General features: G+C 37.7%; 1 long non-coding RNA gene across 1 annotated transcript in view; it reads right to left on the minus strand.

Annotated features, from left to right (window-relative positions):
• LOC107308998 overlaps nucleotides 1-21372 on the minus strand; it is a 33233-nt gene extending 11861 nt beyond the window's left edge. The window contains exons 1-2 of the long non-coding RNA XR_004306393.1: nucleotides 21315-21372; nucleotides 14710-14915 (exon numbers count right to left, since the gene is read on the minus strand). This is a non-coding gene — a long non-coding RNA (uncharacterized LOC107308998). The remainder of the gene's footprint in view (nucleotides 1-14709; nucleotides 14916-21314) is intronic.
• Between the last annotated feature and the right edge of the window lie 277 nt (nucleotides 21373-21649).

Below are 21649 nucleotides of genomic sequence, written 5' to 3' on the forward strand. Positions count from 1 at the left end.
TGGGTGGAAATTAGGCTTCATATGTGCCTCTACATTCACCTTTCAGTGTGCAGGGAACACATTAGCAGACAAGAGACACTCCTTGAGGCAGCTAATGGCAGGGTGATGTACTCCATGCATAGATACTTATTAAGAGACAGACATTTGTCAGGAATATGGCAGGTAAAGATCAGTAATTTAGTACTGACAGTTTTTTTTTCTGCTACCATATATAAATCCCATAGCTTTGCCTTGCAGTCCCCTGTTGCTTTGCAAGCTGATAAAATGGAAAGGTCCCCGAGACTGCTGCCTACCTTGGGACAAGTGCCTCCAAAGCTTGCCTTCATGTATCCAGCATTTGAGTAAGATTTCAGAGTCATTTTCTCTCCCTCTGATGCACACTGTGTGGTGTTTTGGGCTTTTTTCAGAACTGCTCATTTCCTCTATAATGGTTTTCCTTGTGATCTTTTCCTGATATTCTTGCAGAATTGTAACTATACATCAAATAAATGCAATTTAGCATTCTGGATACTCTGCAGAAAACACACTCTGATTAAGTAATAAAGTGAACAGACTTATTAAAGATATATGTTTTATATTAATACACAAATAGCAGTATAATATGCACAATCAGCTTCAAGCACTTACATAGCTGCATACATTAGCAAAAGTATTTCATGAACAAGTCAAAATGTTTAAATACAAACCATTTCCTGCGCAGCACTTTTTTAGAAGGTGTGAGGCAGTCCTTTATTCCAAGCATTCACAGTTCACAGTTTTTCTGGTATTTAACCTCCAAACTGCTGTTCCCATAACAAAGACCTAAACCAAAATTTAAGGTTATTACAGAGTTGAATGAGGAATAAGCACTGCCCACTCAATAAAGCCAAGTCTCTTCTGGCTTACATGGCACTCAGTTTTGTCCACTATGACTCTCTGTATAAAAGCTCACTTTTAGGAAGGCTGGTGCATCTTGAGAGGTTTATATGAATTTATATAATGTTATAAAGATATAAGTTATGAATTTGCCTGGAAGAATGAACACTATGGCTTCTCCAGCGCATGTGATTTGGTGACATACATTTGTTTTGATAAAGTAATCTGGAGAACACAAAGTCAACAGACCAAATCTTAAATGGATTAAAAATTGATGAACTGGTCTCAAAGTATAGAAGAGCATAAAGGTTATAGGAGAAAACCTAAGTAATTTGTAGTTTGCTTCCGATTACTTACTTTCCACAAGGAAGTGTGAAATTTCATATTGCTCAGTAACAATAGTGAAAATAAACATTTCAGAAGAATTTGATTAATTAACAAAAGTCAGAAATCTAGATGGGAGCTGAAGCTGATATGGAGGAAAAAGCTGAATCTGGGCTCTAAATGATTTGAAATGCAACATTAGTCTAGCAAGCTGATCTCCTCCCTACTGATTTAGACAGAGGAATATTGACTACAAATTCTGCATGCGTTACAAAGGTAGCAAGTGCACTGTTGACTTTTGGTATCCGTAATTCAAATAAGGTATTGATGAAACAGAAAAATTCCAAGAACAGCAACTAAAATAATGCTGACATTTTTTATAAGGAAAGTGCCAAAGTCCTTAGTCTATTAATTTTAAACAGGGAACATTAAACAATGATACGACCCCAGTTCATAATACTAATACGAAGAGCAGAATTTTTTTCAATCTAATAGATGAAAGCATAACAAAACACAGTGGCTGGAGACTGAGGGAAACTAGACACGTTCACATTGGTAACAAGGCACAAATTCACATTGAAAGTAATTAACCTTTGGGGCAATATAGCAAAACTTTGTGGTTTTGACGTGTAAAATCATATTCTAAGCACTGAGTTTCTGTTAAAACAGGAATTAATTGAATGACTTCTTACTGCATAAAAGACTCATCCAGAGAGTTGTAGCCAGCTCTTTCAGACTCCATCAATTCTTCCAGCGTTTAGGAAAATGAGATTTTATTAAATTTTAAATCAACCAACTAAATAGGTATTAAAAGTTATTTCTGTTGCTGATTTGAAATGAGTTATTTCATTCCACAAAGTATTCTGAAATTTCATATTGTTAAGTAAAAAACTGAAAATAAATAAACATCTCAGGAATTCAATTAAAGAACTTTATAAAATCAGAACTTTTAATATCATTTAAACATATTAGACTTCAATATTCTGATTCACTTTACTTAAACTCTGTATTTAACACCTTGTCTTCAATAAGTAAGTCACATCAAATTGATATAAATGCTTCTACATTGTCTAAGCGAAACATTAGATATTCCCATTCTCCCATCACAGCAGTCCCATGAAACATTAGATTTCAACAGAACTTTATTTCTTCTGGAGAGATCTGTCCTTCAATCCTGTCTGATGGAGCTAGTTCACAGTATCTTTTATTCTTACCTATTAAGTGTTTCCCAAACCTGATAATTGTTATTATGGTAAGAGATACTAGGTTCAAGAACAAATTGCAGCATCAACAGAACAACAGGAAAAGCAATAAAATGAACCTCTTTATGCTACATCCTGTGTTCCTGTCCTGCCTTACTCTCTTCTCCTCAACACTGCTCCCATTCCATATTTTTTCTAACTCTTGCCTTCCCCATCATCACTGCAATATTTTGCTAAGTTCCCTTCAGTTCTTAGCATCATCTCACATACTAAGGAGGTTTCTCCTCCTCCTTCTATGCTAGGTGGCTTCTCTTTTACTTAACCAGCTTCTAGGACAAGCTTGCCTGTCACACAGCAGTGTAAAATAAGATACACATAACACAGCCTAGTCAGTGATGAGGATAGACAGTCTTCCTGAAATATGACTGCCTGCACAGATCTATGCATTTATAAATGGTCAACTACAACAGAATTATATCTTCAGTAGCACTGCACAACACAGTTGGGTTCTTAAAAATGTTAATGGTTGAGTGAGATAATTATCACTGCTGTATAACTCACTTGTAACTCCATCTACAAGCACCCACAGAGTAGCAAGCATGGAAAGGGCACCATCAGGACAGTACATACTAGGTGACTGTGAAGTGTACAGTAAGGAAGACCAGGAGTCAGCACTTGACACTGTTATGGAAGGCATACCATATAGGGACAGGGAGGAAAGAAACCTCTGCCATTGTCTCAGAAGTATCAAAAAGCTGAGAGGATGTGATGCAGAGTTATTTTTTATAGATGCTGGATTACTTCAGCAAAGTTGCAATACAGTGTTCTGCCAGAGGAGGAGGCCAATATTTACATAGATGAGGAAGAAAGAGCAAGATTTGTGCTATCAAGTCAGAGAAATACATATGCCTTGGACTCCTGGTGTTTCAAGCTTTGTAGCAACTAAGTAAACAACATTAAACTTCTAAAGCTGGGTCCTAAACTTGTCCTAGAGATAGAAGGTTTGAAAGAGGATGATATGAAGAACATCTTTCTCTTTTTTACTGACATTTGAATGAAATCAATCACAGTCTGAATAGATCTGGCACTTTAGTCATACAGATTCAGAAAAAATGTGCAAAGTATTGCCAATAACAGCAAGAAACAGCAGGAACTGAGCTATTCTTCTGTTACTCCTCTGTCAAAGCAGAGGCCAGTACAGAAGCAATTACAACTGCATCAGTGCTAAGGCAAACTGAAGATAAGGAACAGGTCAAATCAGAGCACTGTTTCTGCACCTTACAGTGTTCTTTGGTTTAAAAATAATAAAAAGAAGAAAAGAAAAAAAAAAGATTTAACAACATTTATTTATGTCTAGAGAGTGTGAATTTTAATCAAAATCCTTTGATAAAGCTTCTTATCAATAAAGTAGAGTGAGAAATGAGGCAAGACTAACAGTAAATAACTCCTGGGTCTTTCATCTCTGCTAACTCATTCCTCGAGTTTGCTCTTACCCAGGAATTGGCACTTCCAGGAGCTCTTGGGATAGAGCTGTCTCAAAGACAGCATTGAAGGTGTCAGAGAAAAAGAGAATAGATTAATGTTAAACCAGATGGAAAGACAATGGTTTCACAATTTGAGCTGAGGCCATTAAATACAGACCATAAATTCATTCACATGTTATTTCATTCCCTCATAGCTAGTTTATAGAAGATATTTTAAGAAAATTGTTTATAGACTCGTAAAGTTGTGAGTAGTTTCAGTCTTAAAATTGAGACTCAAAACACATGATTTTCAAAGCAAGAATATCCTCCACTTCTTTCTCTCTCCACACTACAGGTAACAAGTGTTACTTACAAAAATTTTCCACACAAAAGAATTTAAATTAAACAAGAAAAAGAAAAAGAAAAAGAAAAAGAAAAAGAAAAAGAAAAAGAAAAAGAAAAAGAAAAAGGAAAAGAAAAAGAAAAAGAAAAAGAAAAAGAAAAAGAAAAAGAAAAAGAAAAAGAAAAAGAAAAAGGAAAAGAAAAAGAAAAAGAAAAAGGAAAAGGAAAAGAAAAAGAAAAAGAAAAAGAAAAAGAAAAAGAAAAAGAAAAAGAAAAAGAAAAAGGAAAAGAAAAAGAAAAAGAAAAATGAGGAAGAACCACAAAGAATGTCATTGAACTTGAAATGTCAGCCTAGCATAGCATTTCAATCATGAAATATCGGGTCTTTTAAGCTTCAGAAATTTGTTCCTTTTGCTATGCAATATCATATAAACTGCAGTGTACTCCTATTTAAGACAGAAATAAACACTGAAGAAGGATGATAAATTATGTTCTGAAAAAGTTATTAATTTATAAGATACTACTAATACTTTCTTATTGAAGGCAATAGATATAAATATGATATGACTGTCTGTAGTTCCAAGCTGATATTTATTTCTTTCCCCCAGCTTAGATATAATCTCTTTTTTTATTCAGCTTAGTTTTTTTCCTGTAAATAGATTATTTCTCATAGACCAGGTAAAGATATCTGTATTAATCTTACTCTTTGTTCTATTGCACTAATGTTTCAAAAGGTCAATTAAAACAAAATGGAAGATGTATTGGCCTGCTAGAAAGAAATCTCATAGATATCCACAGCTTAATGTTCCTTTAGAAGACAAGGTCAAGCAAACTGAAGGCTATTCATCTGCTTCTCTTACTGGAGTCTTGATCCAACTGGCCTCTGTTAATCAAGAAATTGAATTCGGCAACAGAGAAGCTATTATTCATATTTCAGAAACATACCATGTACTGCTGGAGCTTACTAATCTAGAGCAGTGCATGAGGCCATATTCATGGACCCAGATTAATCCAAAAGAGAGATAAATATCTGCATAGATATTCTAGAATTTTCTTCAAGACCTGGATTAAAACACGTCCTTTAGAAAGAAACAGGGAAAAAAAAAAATTACTTCCCTCTTTTTAATATTTAAACTCACCATTTTGGCTAAATTACCCTTCTTCTTAACTGTTGCCAAGTAGTGTCATAGCATATTTAAAGAATTGATTCAGCTAATTTGTGGGTAGTGTGGAGTTTTCAGGTAGTGGGAAGTCTGCTGACTTTTAATGCCAGTATTGCAAGCACAACATATCATTATAATTCTTAGACCATTTTGATCCAATTGTAAGAGTTTTGCAAAGTTGCATTCATTTTTATTTGTTTTCCTCTCCATATAAAAGAAAACAAGACAAATATCAGATACCTACTTTTGAATGAAACTTCTGATTTCTGTTTAAAGCTGGTTCCAACCACATATAGTTTAAAGTGACAGCCACAGTAAACTGCATGCCCTTTCCTTTACGTTGACTATCCACTACAGTTGGGACAAAGCTGCACTTCTTTGGACATTTGATGCAGGAAAGACAATATATCAAGGAACACAGAGTTCCTTCTGTCTCTGGAGATTCAGCACAGAGTCAAGTCTGAAGCATGTTAGAAACCATGCACAGAAATTCAAGTTTTCTGCTTGTTCTATACATATTCCAGTGCAAAAACAGAGCCCAAATTTAAGAACTCACAGTGTTTTTCAAGGTTGAGAAATTCATTCTTAAAATACAAATAAAAATTGCAAAGAAGGGTCAACCTCTGGGGAAGCAACACTGCACTGGAGACATGCCCTTTTTTTGTACAGTCATACCTGTTAACATATACACCAAAGAGAATTTAAAGAGCAGAGTAGAAAAGGACCTGAGAGAGCAGATAGAGAAGCATGTCTAGTGCTAGTTGCCTAAGAATTTTGTAAGAATACAAGCAACAAAAGCTGTATCAGGCTATGTCAACAATACAGCTGTATGTGTACAAGCAAGCCAGCAATGTCACTAGCCCACTAAAATAAAACATCTAAAAATACCTGTAGCTTGAAAATTTTTTGTTTAATCAGAGAGTTAGACAAGCAACCAGAGAGGTCACAGGACAAAGATATTTAGGAATCTGTCATTTGGTTCTTGTCCAGAATAACAAATAAATGTGGTATAAAGAGGCAATATCATGAGCACACACAACCATTGCCTTTGCTTTTATTTCTCTAAATGCTCCACTCCCCGGAAGGACTTAATTGGAAAGGAAACAAGTACTTCAAGGTGTACAAACTCACCAAACAAGAAAGCTGTAGTTGTTCATCAAAGTAAAGTTCAGCTGCACAGTATAATTGATTGACAACATCATTTGAACTAAACCACTGCTGACTGCATAATCATTCCAGCTCTGCTTAGATCTAGGAAGAACCTCAACAAGACTAATTCTTCCACACCCAGCTCTCTTCTCCTATTTTTTTAAAATATCTGGACAGGACCCATTTATTTGCACATTTTTGCCAGGAGCAGGCTGTCCCCATGTGCCCCACACACACAGCAGTCACAAGCCTACAGTTCCATCACACCTTACAGGCAACACTTCTGAATGCAACCAAAATTAATATATAACATATATATGACATTATATAGCATACATCAGCAGTGTGCAAGTAGAATTTCCCGTATAAAACAGGAACAATAAATCTGATGCCAAGCATGAAGCTGTCAGTTTATCTGCATGTACACCATGTACCAGTTTTCTTACAGAGCATCCTGCGCCAAAAGAACTCAGATGCATCGGATGAGGTTGCTACCAGTAAAACAATTGATGGTGTTCTCAATCTGTTCTCAGATATCCTTGAAATGGTGCTCTGTGATCAAAAAGAGAACCCCATCAACATCACACTAAATAGTCTATTTGGTAATTCCATACATTTGTTTATTTTTGCTAATATAGAATCACAATCGTTGCTGTTGTTGTTTTTTAATATTTTCTAATAAACAAAATAATAATAGTGTTGTCATCTCATCAAGACCATAGCCCTCTGGCACTTGCATGGTTTAATAAAGAGAATACAGTTCTGGGTAGGAGCAGTGTAAACTCTGCTTTCATTTTTTGGGTTTTTATCTCAGCAAAATCTATCAAAACTGAGAGACACATTTCATTTTGAAAGGAAGTTTTCCACAAGTCCAAAACACAAGAATTGTTCAGAGCTTTAAAACTCGGAAGCTTTTTCATTCAGCAGATAGATTAGAGCTCTTTATCAAGCTAAAGCCAGAAGCTCTAATGCTTACTGCACACGGATTGCTCCTCTCCACTAGTGTGCAGCACAGGAGTTATTCTGCCAGCATCAGGGCAAGGCTGCAACTAATATTCTCCCATGCTATTAACAGCCCGTTTCAGGATAAAATCCAAACCTTAAGCTTCTTGATGATTCAAAAGCAGCATTAATAAAACACGAAATGAAGTTTCTTATCCTATTTTAGCTTAGACAACACTGGTATTGCCATTCCCTATTCATAAAATGTTCTGTTAGCTTTTATCTAAAGTTTCAACATTTGCATGATTTTCATGGACCTTATCATTTCCTCACACCTTCTCCAGTTGCAAGCTTTGCCCAGTTATGTTTTCCTTGGCCTGTTTTCTAGTAATGCCTTGATCACATACATCCAAACTAAAATCCTTGCTGGGGCAGGGGAGGGAAGAGAAAGTTGGCCAAGAAAAAGAGCCTCCTGAGCACCTGCATTTCCAAATCTTTTCAGTACCCTTTCAGTGGAAAGTCTTACATCTCTTTGTTGCAAAAACTACATGGATGGAAAGCAGAGAATTAAGAGGACAACATAGAACATAACCTATATTCCCTGACTCTGGAACATATTCCTGTTCCCTAGTTCTGGAACTGCCAGGAACTGTGTTACATCAGTGCACCAAGACCTCCTAATTTTGCATCTTGTGGATATGGCCAGGAACAAATGACTTCTTCAGGTGAGAAAGGTTGTTTGCATAACAAAGACCTGGTCCTATGTCTTCTGTTCCTCTCTCTCTTTGAGTCTTGCAAAGAAATTACCCCAGAAAATCCTTCCTCACCTCCCAGGGGCTGTCCTACTTTAAAGCATTCATCATGTATTTGTTCTGTGCAGCACAATGGAACCAAATGACTGAAGTCACACAAAAACCATGTTCATACCTGACCTCTCAATTGTGATGACCTATGGCAAGCTCTCTGGTAAGGACTAGGAGCATAATCCTTAACTGAATGACCAGAAATTCAGTGTCCATAAGTTAGCAAAAATCAGATTACAACCTTGCACAGATATGGAAGATAGTGAGAAAATTAAGCCATATAGTCATGCAAATTGCTTAATGAACAGCATCCTTATAGTTTAGAGAGGAAAAATGGATTAAGTATTGGATATTTGCTGCTGTGTGGTTCTCCTTTCAAATACAAGAAGATTTTCAAAAGACTATTACATGAAAGTTAACCTCAAATGCTGTGTTCTTTGAAAAGAAATTTTATGCACGGGGGCATTTAATTTAATTTTTTCAACCAAAATTCTATTCACATATTAGAAATACAGTTATCAACGTTTACAAACCAGAAACATTTTTATAGCCATGTGGTTGCAATGATTTATAATGGGAGAATTTATACAGATTTCATGTTTTTATCATAGCATTTAATTCTACAACATTTCATGCCCTGCCAAGCTTTTCCCAGCACTAATTGAAAAGAGAGGGAGAAAGGGAGATAAAAAAAGTGACTGAGTTTAGAAAGACTATTAAACCAACCAGCTTATGCCCCAGAGCAGAAATACTTACATAGCTGTGCTATTTCATGCTAAAGAGTGGAGAAGAGAGGGAACTGCAGTGACTTTGCTGTTGTCCTAGGTATGGTAAGGTATGAAATGTAGGGCCAGGACACAGCTCTGGAATCAGGTTGTTTTTCTACCTGGGGCAGGTAGATGCAACACAGGACATAATGAACTTGAAAGATGGCCACACTGTGGGTTTCAAAAAACAACAACAATACCAGCCTCTGTCACATCACTTCACACAGCTTAAAAGCAGACACTGATTCACCGGGCCATCCAGTGGGACCACCATGCTTGTCTGCTGGGGAGGGCTGCTGTGCTCAGCACACAAAGGGGCTGATGGAATAAATAAATGTGGAGAACCATCCATAGCATATATTTTTAAGAGGCAAATCAGGGCAGAAGTTCGGTTTAGGATAGTATACATCCAGCTTTTTACTAATCTGCTTTTCAGCCCACAGAGACACATTGAAGCTGTTGCTTGGTAAATAGGTAGCACAGAAAAACCAAACTAAAAAAAATAAAAAAAAAATAAAATAAAAAATCCAAACACCTCAAACCCTTATTGCAAGAGGAACTAAAATGTTTGCTTCAAGTGCAGAGAATATAAATAAAAGGAAGGGCTCATCTGTTTATGGCTCCGACCTTTATGCACAGCTACAATTTTGTTTTAAAAATCTTATAACAGTCATGATAAAATAGCTAGCAATTTCAAAAGAATTATTCAGACAGTGGCAATGCAAAACATTTTTTTCAGACATAATTTTCAGAACAGCAGCATTTCTCAATAAGCTTTATCTTATATGTTATTATGCCATCCATCACGTTTGTTTTTCATAAGTTACCCTAGTCATTTGTATTTAAAAACAAGCCCTGAACTGTTTGCAGTTTATATCTCTGATACTTTTAAGCAAAGAGAAAATCAAAGCTAGTCTGATTACTTATGTATATAGGCTTATAGAATCATAGGATAATGCAATGATGATTATAAACATTTAATGGCTGAGAAGACATACCATTCATCTACTAGTTGATGAAAAATTGATAGTGATTGATAGTCAACAGTGATTTTTCTATAGGCTAAGGAGGATTATATCTCCAGAAATCCACTACTGTTTCCTAACACTGCATTGGTATTGAATTTAAACACAACAGTGTCCTTCCTCTTTGCAAAGAATGATGAAAAATAAAATCTCAGTACACACACTCTCATTACTGCACAAAACATTAGGCTTCAAAACAAACGCTCTCCAGTTTACTGGAAGATTAAGGGCTCACTAGGGCAAGTTCTGTGTGCTTAGAACTCCCATTGATTTCAATGGCAGCTCTACATACAAGATATTTCCAGGATTAACCCTTAATTATTTATCAAAAACATGCCCTGGAGCTCTGAGTGCATGGCAAAGATAAATAGATTCAAGTAGGAAATGATGGGGTGAGTTTTTCAGCCTTCACAAAAGATGCAAATACATTTGTATAAGCAACTCACTGACAATAGGGTGAATAAGAATTCTGTTGTCAAATATGTTAAACACAGTACTATGGCAGACACTTGGAGATGCTGGTCAAGGTTCATACCTTCCTTCAAGTGTTTGTCATGACAAAGGATGTGCCTTTAATTATTTATAATTTTTAATTGCACAACAGGCTTTTTAGACCTCATTAAGTGCTCTTCTGCAACATTATTTAAAGTGACAGGATTCAAATATTTCAATTTTGAATGCTATCCAAATGCTTCTAAAACTATTCATATGTACTCAATGACTATGTAGTAATATTGAATGGATAAAGCCCAAGATTCTCAAAACTTTCCAGTTAGACCTAACTGAATCCTAGGCTGGGATGCAGTTACTAAGTATCTACTCTCAGTTTTGAGACTTGTCTCCAGCTGCTGCACCAGAAGGGAACAGCTTTCTGGCAAACATGATGTTGTAGCTGTCAGCTCCACATCTGGGACGCTGTAGTACATCTGTTTCAGGTTTTCTCTGCCACCTCCAGCAAGTCACTCAAACAACATGCAAACTGGTGGATGTGACATTGTTGCAGAAATCTCAGACTTAGGCATTCATGCTGGCCCTATTCTAGGCCTATATCAAGGTATGAACTACAGGAGATAAACTCCTCACAGCTGGGCTTTGTAAGAAGAAAACCCATAGCACTGGCTGTCTGAGAGATACCACAAGCTCCAGCAAGGCTGCTGGGGTGATGACTGAGGTTAAAGGGGGCTGTACCATGGAACAATGTCCCTTATCAGAAGACACAGCATATCTCTTCCTTGTTCCCCACCTCAAAAATGGCATTACAGAACTTCCCTCTTTCTCTCTCTCTCTCTCTCTCTCTCTCTTGCAGGGGGTTTTGTATAGAAATGTGAAGTGCTCACATGCTCGGATTGTGTGGCAACAAGACATCAGCTGACAGACACTTCTATACAGAATTTGCAGCCCCACTTTAAAAACAACCAGTGAGACAATTCCAGTGTGAGGCAATAAAATTTGGTATGGAGGAAATTTCAAGCCTGACTTCCTAAGGAAACTATGATTTTACGTATATAATGTTGCATGTGTAGCAGCACATGATTTGCCATACATGCATACATACTTTGGGCAGGGAAATCTTTGTAGGCTAGTTAAGAGGCAGATGTTAACAGGTTCCTCTGACCACAGCAAGGCCAGGAGTTGAAAATGCTGAAAGAAAAGCTGAAAGGAGGATTTCCTCATCCTTTCTCTTTTTCTTTTTCTGAAATTATACAGCAGGTATTGCTGGAACACTTGACTAAACTGGATTACATGAAGTTTCTACACCATAGCTCAGAAAAGCATGTTACCGCTAGTATATAAGGAATGGTAATCCTAGGTCAACCATCACACTCTTTCTTCTTTATTCAGCAGCAGGAAAAATAACCCTGATGATAACTGATAGCTGTAGCCATGACGCAGTGGCCCATACCTTGTTTTCTTAATGACAGTATCAGTAAGATGAGATTTCAGTAGCCAAAAATGGGCATTCCTTCCCACCTGCAGGGCTGATTCCCCTTCCATGGAATGGTTTTGTAGGAAAGAAAGAAGCAACCATTTCTGGTTGATGGATACTGTATTTTTTTTCAGAAGTGAAATGGCATTGGTCCAAGAGCTCAAGAGCTGTTTTCCTCTCTCCACTTTACAGCTATTTGCTCCTATTCCTAACATGTCATCAGCATTTTCCAAACTTTAGGTCTGCTAGCATAACTCCCCATATGATTGCTCTCTCTTTGCTCCAAAATGATTTATATACGGAGAGCTGGATATTTAACAATAAATAAAAAGTCAAAAACAACAACAAAAAAAAAACAACTAAGAAAGGCTGATAATGACAGCTACTTTTACAGAGCAGAGTGGAGAGCAGTAATGTGAGCAGTTAAATAGGACAATAAAAGGAAATCGTGAAAGGCAAGAGCAGTGGCATGTGAACAGAGGTAGTTCCATCAGCTGCAGTTCAAACACTTCATAACTACTTCTGGGTTGCATAAAGCAGCTGCAGATGCAACTTAGACAAACTTTGTCTTTCCAGAGTGTTTAGACAAGACACACAGTGCTACTAGGAGGTTTGCATTCAGACTAAGTATGAGGAGGTACTATAGAAATCTGTAGTACAAATTGAAAACTTTTCCTACTGATTATGTACTTGCAGTATTGTTTTAAAATAATGTATTCCTCATAACAAATGTACAGAAAAGTAAATTATATAGGTCTCAGCCCCTCTTTAGTTTCCATGGAAACTGAGATTACTTAGAAGAGCATGCAAGTCACCAGCACCAGGCAGGAGTAGGTCACTAGCATCAGCCATCAAAGGATGTTACAATTGCCGGATCTGATTTGGAGCATGGGAGAAGCATCTGTTTCTTTTGGGTGTTGAAGATGTCAGAGAAAGCAATTTAAAGTCCTTTTCACATTGTTACAGATATTACATTTCTGATTCATTTGCAGGTTATTCAGGCAGTTAGAGGCATTGATGCCAAAGCCCTGGCTGGCTGTGCTGTAAGAGGCAGTGGAGGATCCCCAGGGGCATTCTCCAGTAATAGCAGTAGACAGAACTGCATACCCAAGGTGAGGATAACAAAGCAGCCTTTCTACCGTCATGCTTCAGAAATGGGATCTTTACTTTTTATGAAAGATACTTCCCACTCAGGTCACCCGCCTCTTGAGAACAATTATTTGTTGGTGCACAGTGTTCAGATCTGTTGTGTCTTGCTTTACAGAATTATATATTTTAAACAGAGAACACTGATTTCCATTTATAGTTTATCTTTACACTTATATAGACAGAGTAATACTTAACCATGGACAACGATATACTTTTCAAAAGAAATCAGCACTCACAAGGGAGTGATTTACGGGTCTACATCTTGAGAACTGCAAGGCTCTCCTTTCTAGACAGAAGAATTTCAACTTTCCTTTGCTAACTCAGCCTAAACCATTTTTTTGCTTTGTCTGTTGAATCTCAGTGCACTGCCACTGCATAACTGAGACAACATGCTGGTTCCTCCTCTACATGCGCTTTCTCAAAGACCTTTCTTTCCCTCTGATGTATGCAGTACTAGATCTCTTTCCAGTCAGACAACAATGGATTCAGGCTGATCTCCATCATGCACTTCATAAAATCACGCCAACACTAAGTTCTGCATTTTCATTTATATCTCTAGATATGATCCCAGTCAAGATGCACTTGAAGTATAAGCTCGCAGTTGCCCCCAGTGGGCACTGGTTCAGGGCCCACCAACTGTATTTCACTTTTCCAGCAAAGGTCACTGAGCTAAAAGAGACTGCATGGGTTATGAAATGTCAGGTGAGTTTATTTGTGCAGTACCATTTAGGGTCCTGCTGCTGCTACTTTTTATTTATTTTTCTATTTATTTACCTATTATTGAAGTCAGCATCTATAGCTGTTGTAGGCAAACAAATCAAAGAATTCTTGTATTTCATTCCTCAGAGATGTACTGAAAAGTCTACAGTTACTCATTAGTATGGTTAGTAAGCATTTGCTTGATATATTCAAGCAGGAAATCAGTGCAATAATTGAATTAGTTTTAGTGTGCTTTACTGCTAGAGTTTGAGGGGGTTCTCTGTGGGTGCTCACATGTAAGCGTGTCAAGAGATGCAATTTTATATAACCAGGAATTGCTTTAAAAACTCCTATTTTCTTCCCTTATCTCTGTGGATTTGTCACATGATCAGCTGTAGAACTGAAAAACCTCCTTTATAGTCAGGCACCAGAGCAGCTACAAACATGTTGGTTTACCAGTTAAAGCATTTAACTCTAACATGGATCTCCTCAGAGCAGGAATCAAGGTTTTATAAATTACTCATCCAGTTTCAGTGTAACACAGAACTATCCAAAGGGTTTGATTCTGTTTCTCTATCAATATTTTCACACAGAGAAGGACCACAGAAAAGTAAATATTTAGGCAAGGGTCTGTGACTACGTTCTACAGATATTTGCCAGGTCCTAATGCCAGCAAAAACCAAATGGTTCACTCAGAGCAATAGCCTATGGTTGTTTGTTTGTTGGTTGGTTTTTTTGTGGTTAATTAAATATTTTTGAAGACTTAAAACCATACAAAAACAGTTTTCAGGACCCTCACATTACAATTTGTATGCGTTACACCACAGTCAAATCCTACAAGATCTTAACCAATCAACTGCCCTTTGACACAAACGTTACTCACTGGACTGGGATGTTACCTGTCAGAAATCATTCCCTTCCTAGGAAAAAATCCCAGGTATGGAAAGGGAACAGCTCTCTCTGGGAATGCCTTTCTTTTCACGTAGCACTGAATATTTGGTCCAAGGTCTGAAGCAAAGTACATCTTTTTTAAGACTTCACCATAAACGGCGGTATGGCCTGGAGACAACTTGCTCTGTATCTTTTCCTCTTCAGAATTTGTTACCTAAAAGTCAGAAAAGAGGCTGTGACCTGAGAAATATCTAACAGCAGAGCTCCCCTTAGTTTTCAGTGCAGTGGCAGAGATTCTCAGGTACTGTCTGACAGCAGTCTTTGAAAAATTTCAGCTTTTTTTGAAAAAAAAAAATCATTTGGGAATTGGACTCGATGATCTCTAGAGGTCCCTTCCAACCCCTACAATTCTGTGATTCCGTGATTCTGTGATCTTAGCACTTTCTCAGAGAAGTAGGAAGGAAAAGAATACATATGTATAGATGCGTTATGTTTAGGAGGGGAAAGCATAGATACGGGTAAGGGAGTGATAGTACAATGATAAAGAATTATTCTATCACTAAATAACAAAAAACACTGCATGCTAAACGTCAGCTTTTAAATGGGGCACTACTTTGCCCAAGCAAGAACTGTTCTAGTACAGAGTAGGTGATTTTATTGCATTTGATACACTGATACGATAATGCAAATAAGAATAGGGAAAGCTTATGCAACTTAACACACATACGAAAACCTACAATCAAGTCTTAAAGTAACTTCAGTTGGAAGAGTATAGATATCCTCTTGCAAATATGTTAGCGTGCTTTCAGATGCTCCCCTTCTTAGACACCTGCCCTACTTCTCCATCATAAGGTGGTTTCTTAACCCAGGGACAGCTTGTGAATGGGACAAAGGACTCACATTTATCTGAGCCTGAGCATTCATTTACCTTTCCTTCTAAAATGTTTTGTGGCAATATGGGGAACTATGGGCTAACATGGCTGTGAAGGGTGTCAGGCTGGACTCAGGAAGCTGAAAGGACAGAGACCACACAGTGATGGTGTGGGCATCTGCAAGCAATTGATGTTAAACAAATATATGCACATTCATCTGTTTCCATGTCATTCTTATCCTCACCTGCTTGCTTGCCTGTCTAGTGAACAGCTACACTCCTCACAAACAACCAGAATTATCACTGCTTTGAATGGCAAAAATTCTGTCACATCTTAATGAAAGCGTATTTGGATTTTCAGCTATGAACTAATTTTAGCAACAGTTCACTGAAGCCTAATGCCAGTAAAAATGCAGTAACCAGTCTCATGGTGATCCAGTGCTTTCCAAATTGCTTTTTTAATTACATAACAGAACATCCCTGTAAATTTCTGCTGCGAAAATATTCTGGCTCTCCTAAAATATCCTGACATAAATATCACAGGACTTGCAAGTATTTACCTGAAAATAGGAAAGATACCACCATGAGCACTCAAATGAAACAGATACAATTTAAGATGGAAGGAAGTGAAAGCAAGGGCATGGGCAAAGAATGAATTCTCTTTATTTTGAAAGTAAAAATTAGTGACCAGAGAAGCAGAATATGGAAAAAGAAAAACCCCTATGAGACTTAACTGACTGTAGTAAGAACAGTGACAATTCTGTCTCAGCTTATTCAAATGAATTGAGAAGTTCCTAAAGAAAACTAAATTCTCCACACATGCACTCATAGTCCACAAAATGTGTTTTTCTTCAGAAAAAAACTTTTTTTTTTTCCTCTGGAAAAATTATTAAAGATTCTTTCCTCGCAGAACAAATGATTGACCAGAAACAAGGATGCTAATGAAAGACACTGAAGTCTCATGCAGTCTACAGTAGATCAAGCAAGTACTCAAAGTTGGCTATCCTGTATATTAGCAGTCCTTAAAGCATGAGGATATCAATCATTCCCAAATGGCTGCTTTATCAACAGCAATGCTTACATTGTCCACATCCACTCGTTATGTTATCCAGCAGGATTATATTAGTCACTAATTAAAGGAAAGATATTCTGGCTCTGTGCACCAACAGAACAGAGACAGATGATAAACCCCAACATTTAGAGGAAAACGATAGGTTGGGATAGTTCTTCATGTTGCAGTTCCCTTCCACGCACCCTAACCCATATGGACATAAAGCTGACAATTTAGCAGAGTTTGCACAGCCTTTCAACATGAAGTTTGTTTTAAAAGATTCTACTGAAGTGAGCCAACATAACAGACACAGACCTCCAAACCAGACAGAGCTGTTCTATACCACTGCCTCGACAACTGTGTTTTCAGCTGACAAATATTTTAATCTGCTTTAGTCCTTCTTTTTTTTTTTTTTTTTTTTTTTTTTTAATTAATAGATCTTAATTATAAAGAAAGAATTTAGGTTTGTTTCTTTTAACATTTTGTTGTAAGTCAGATTCAAGACATGGGTCTCCAGATTTCTCTCCACTTACTCCAAAACACGGAATGCTGCAGAAGAAGCCATGTGATTTATCAGGCACTTCTGAGTATGTTCTTCAAGCCTGTAACAAACTGTAACACTGAAAAAATACCATCCATAAGAAGAAGCAGCTTTGCCAGCATCATGAGGAAAGACAGGATCAATTTAAAGGCCAGAATAGCTAATTTTTTGATATTCCCTCCAGTCTGGGTTGTACTATGATTCTAATAACTTCTTTAAATGACCCTTTCATATTCAATTGAGAAAATTAATTATCAGTTTCAATTTTCTTAACAACATGCCACCATAGCTACCTATGCATGCACATGCTCACACACACAAATTTATGTATGCACATATTCACGTATGTATGTGTTTAAATATATATGTTTATAATTATGTATTTTACATTTATGTATATATGTATATCATCTATGCATATGTTTGTTTATAACAAGCCTGCTAAGGATGGTGTCTATTTCTGCTGAGGCATTTCCTTCAGGAAAAGAAATAGAGCTGTCACGTTCGTTCTCTGAGATGTGCATATATTTTATACTGTGCAACAGGATAAGACAGCCTCCCACATCCCACATGGCTTTTGTGGTGGGGATTCCACATCCAGTGACTGTCAAGAGCAGCTAAAGAGGGCACAAAATCCAGGTTGCATCTGACAGCACAGCAGTCTCCAGATAACTGGAATCACAATCAATAGCTAACAAATGGCCATTCCACTTACAGTATAATGAGCCCTGTCTGAGCCTGCTTTCCCCAGAGAGAGGCAAGCACTAATTCTACCAACATTAGTTCCTTTAGATGGTTGTAATGACAGTAAGAACATGTAACATTTAAAATACAGGCTGTAATTTCTTCTTTTCTGTTCAGCATTTGTACTTGGCCAGAAAATGGTTTAATGAACCTGTTTTTAAGATTTTTCTCATTCCCATGTTCCTTGGAAGATTTTTTTGTTTGATTTTATTATGCAAAACTGGCATCTATTTTGGCTGCTCTCAGAAATGTTCTCCCTTCTTGTGCAAAGAGATTACATCTTGTACTGGGTACCAAGGTAGCACTAAGATTCAAAATTGCTCTCACTAGCTTTCACATAACTCTCTGCAGCTAAACTGGAGTGGAGTTAGGTCAGTTCACTAGGCTGAACTAATTGGTTCTCCTCAGTAGTATCTTAGTTCTGGATCAGATAATGCATCTGCAATTTCCAGATTCTCTGGTTTCAACTACAGACCTTTAAATTCACAGAGAGAGATAGGAAAAAGTACATATGGTAAATTAGGCTTATTTTAAAATTAAATCCCTTACCAAAGTAGATCTTATTTTTAATGAGCATATTTTTGACTTGTTTATTGCTGATTTTCTGTCCCACAAAAAGTGGAAGAATTACAATCTGAATCTTTATAAGATAGGTCCTAATTACTGTTCTATTACAAGACAGGCAGCCATGCTTCTCTCCCACTTTTCTCTTTCAGCTTGATTTTGACAACTTCCTTGTTTTGGACTGCAGACTCGGCTCTTCACAATGCAGCGGGCTCAAAGCCAGTGTTTTCCTCTCCCCTACCCAGCCAAGGTCCAGGATATAGTCTGTAGACATGGCTTCTACAAGCCAGGAGATGGAACTGTACATCTGGAATTCCACACAGAAATGGGTCAGAAACTGAGGTTGGTGTACACGCACAGAGCAATGGTTCCCTAGCACCCACAGGAGCAGGTACAAGGTCACAGAAGTGACTTAATGCAGAGCAGGCTCCTGACAGAGACTGGCTCTGGAGATCTGAGGCTGCAGGGATACCTTAGGTCTCTTGCTGGGACCTTTCCTGCAGAACATGTGTGCCAGTGGCAGAGTCTGTGTTGTCAAATGCAGGAGCTGCCCTAGATAAGCAGGTTGCACAGCATCTGAGAGGGCAAAAAGGAAATCAACTGGGCCTTCTCTGGAATCCCTCACCTTCAGCAGCTCATGCCCTCAGTGTACTGAATGAGGGGCAGGTAATTAGAGTGATCCCATTACTATCAGCGTCTGCTACAGACTGGTTAGTTAAAAGTAGATGAGACAACTGTAAACCTCCTGCTTACAGACCAAAATCTCATGGGGAGCCTTAGTCACACCAATATCATGCAGGAGCACGCTGAAGGTAAATTCCTGGCACAGGAGATTCAAAAGCTAAAGCGAGAGCTGCTCTGCTAAACCTCCTGCTCACAATTAAGAAAAAAACTGATCAGTGATGTGATGGCTGGGATTCACTTTGGCTAAAGAGACCAAGCAATGGTGAAGTTCAGGATCCTGAGAGCAGGGAATAGGACAAAAAGATGGATCACAGTTTTGGATTTCAGGAGAGCAGACTTCAACCAGTTAATGGACGTGCTAAGAAAAGCACCACAGAATGCAGCCCAGGAGAAAGGAGAGGTTCAGGAGCATAGTTGATTTCCAAAGATCTCCTCCAGGCTCAACAGTAGTCTATTTCAGTATGCAAAAAATAAATAAAAATCAAGCAGCACAGGCAGAAGGCCTGCATGGATGAACAAGGAGTTCTCAACTGAAGTGAAATACAAAAAGAAAGCATACAGGAGGGTAGAAGCAGGGTCAGATCCCCCTGGAGGAATATATTGTCTGAATGTGCAGGAAACTACAATTACTTCCAGATAAGACTTGGTAAGGAGTCCACTCCTTCCTGGTCTGAACACTGTGTCATGATTAAAATGAACAACAGTTTTGCATTCCCACTTCTGTTCTGCAGTTTATTTTATCCTTGAAGCAGGATTCTGAAACTACTGCCTTGGCTGACATAGTTAATCTCTGTTGTCTCAGGTAATTATCTTCAAGGGCTGCGGCAGGACTTTCCAGAGCATAACCGCAGACTGTGGTTGCATTTGTTCCTCCATAAAGCTGCAATGGCTTTTTAATTTTATATTTCACCAGAAGCTATTATGTTTTCTTCTTAAATTCAAAAGCCTCTCAAACTACAGCTGCAACAGTGTCTAACTAAATGATCTGGGAGATGAGAAGTGAGATGTATCACTAACAACTTCAAGCAGTGTGACACAGCAGAGAAATGTCCATGTTAAACGATGAGCTTGTTTTGGTTATACCCTTCATTGTACCTCAACTCCTACATTGGCTTTGTATATAGAGCTTCTGTTAGAGTAATTAATATAGTTGAAAAAAATGACAAGCATTGGAACAGACAAGACTGTCATCTTATGCTCTATTGAACTCTGGTCTTGTTACAACATTTTACATAGGGTATAGCAGCAGCTCCTTTTTCCCTTCTTTACTAAGGCAGCAGAATTCTAATTGTCAAATTAAACTCCAAGTAATAATTTTCAACCTGCATTCCATTATGAAGACTGTTGCATGTATTTCATGCCTATAAAATTATGCCCAGGACAACTTGTTTGCTGTTTTGGTGGTTGGTTTTGTTTTTCTGTTGTTGTTCTCCATTTCTTTGGTTTTTGGCTGTTTTTTTTTTTTGTTGTTGTTTGTTTGTTTGTTGTTTGTTTTTTTTTTTGTCAGTTGTATGTATTGATCTAACAAAAGATTACACGTCTCCTTAGAAACTTGAAGTTACTTACACATTCTTAGGGAGCCGTGATAATGAAGACTTTCTGGTTTTATCAGAGCTGCTGTATTCTTCATGCTATGCTGAATACTCTTCACTATCTGAAATTAAAATCATCTTACCCTCTTATATTAATTTCTGCCTGACTCTGCTCATTGCAGAGTAAAGTTGTAAAAAGAGCTCTGTCAGAATGATTGGCCTCAGAAAGCAAGATCTCTGAAGCAAGAAACAATGGGTTCCACCAAGTGCTCTTAATAACTTCAGAACCTCCTAAACAATTTTAGTCTGAAATAATTTTAAGTGGTGATTACAAATGTACTGAACTTTACACGTTTTGTCAAAGCTGGCAGGAGAACTGAAGATCTGTGCAAGAATTACTGCTGAGGGGCAGACAGTCGAGAACATCTCTTTCAATAATCAGCAGCCATCTGGTGCAGGCTGCTGCTTGCAGGATCAAACACACAGAGCACAAGGAAGGATCTAGGAAAAGTGGAAGAAAGGCAGAGAAAGAGCAGAAGACTTGCAGGACAGACTAGGAGTTTGCACACTATGTGGACAGAAGCAGATTTCCATCACATTATCTTATCTGTGGATTGCCTACTTACTGGTGTGTGTATCTCCCACATAGCATGGCTAGTCCAGAAATGCTTCTTCAGCTGTGCCCGTGGTAAGAATCATGAAGAAATATAATTGTAGAGTCTGATAAATCACTTTTTAGTTAGGTATGTGTTTCATAGTTGTTTCTTACTTTCAGCTTGTATTTTGATTGACAGACCATTGCATAAGCTTGGAAGATGACTTACATTAGCCTGTATTAGTAATTATAGAAGACTGAGATAAAATCCCCCATTGAGCGATTAGCCTTATGATATTAAAGATAGATGTCAGGAAGGTCGAGAGAAATTCCTCAGACTCCACAGTATTTTGAACAAAAGAATTT

This window comes from Coturnix japonica, chromosome 2 (assembly GCF_001577835.2).
Source record: "Coturnix japonica isolate 7356 chromosome 2, Coturnix japonica 2.1, whole genome shotgun sequence".
Lineage (NCBI taxonomy): Eukaryota > Metazoa > Chordata > Aves > Galliformes > Phasianidae > Coturnix > Coturnix japonica.